Here is a 514-nt window from a genome sequence, read left to right on the forward strand (position 1 = left end):
TTGTTTTTAGTCATAATCTTCTTTTTAAAAGAACAAGGATAGTGAAAATTTTATCTGATTGTTTGTATTGGTAAACGGGAAACTTACTTAACCACGAAAAACAAAAACTTATGCAACAACCTTAAAAAATTACGGGGATTCAATTTTAATGAAAAATACTTGCACATCCAGTTATACAGTCTTTGATGGTGGTGATGCCAAGTAAAAAAAAAAGAAAAAAAAGAAAAAAAAAGAAAGAAATGTGGGTGAAATTCAGCAAAAGGAGCAAAAAACATGTGGCACCAAAGAGCTTAAGAAAGTGTAGCTTTCCTTTGATTGGTAATGTTGGAATTTTTACTGAGTTAAGTTCTGTATAATTTAACTAGTCTTGCTTATTTGTTTACGCGGTTGAGTGTGGCAACACCGATGAAAATGTGGTACTGTTCGAATAGGTTCATCTTTTGAAACAACCAAAAGGAAATCATAGGCAGTGCAATAGCGCTGCCTAAGTAAAGAACGATGTTGGCACAATGTA

At 32.9% G+C, this 514-nt stretch overlaps 1 protein-coding gene across 1 annotated transcript in view; it reads left to right on the forward strand.

Annotated features, from left to right (window-relative positions):
• The window catches only part of Hacl (2-hydroxyacyl-CoA lyase), a 133,885-nt gene extending 133,884 nt beyond the window's left edge, over window position 1 (forward strand). Inside the window, exon 10 of the mRNA XM_089108440.1 lies at window position 1. This exon is cut by the window's left edge and continues 236 nt beyond it. The gene's annotated coding sequence lies outside the window, so the exon portion shown is untranslated.
• The last annotated feature ends 513 nt before the right edge of the window (window positions 2–514 follow it).

The sequence above is a fragment of the Artemia sp. Qi Xiang Cuo genome, chromosome 3 (assembly GCF_049724085.1).
Source record: "Artemia sp. Qi Xiang Cuo chromosome 3, ASM4972408v1, whole genome shotgun sequence".
Taxonomy (NCBI): Eukaryota; Metazoa; Arthropoda; class Branchiopoda; order Anostraca; family Artemiidae; genus Artemia; species Artemia sp. Qi Xiang Cuo.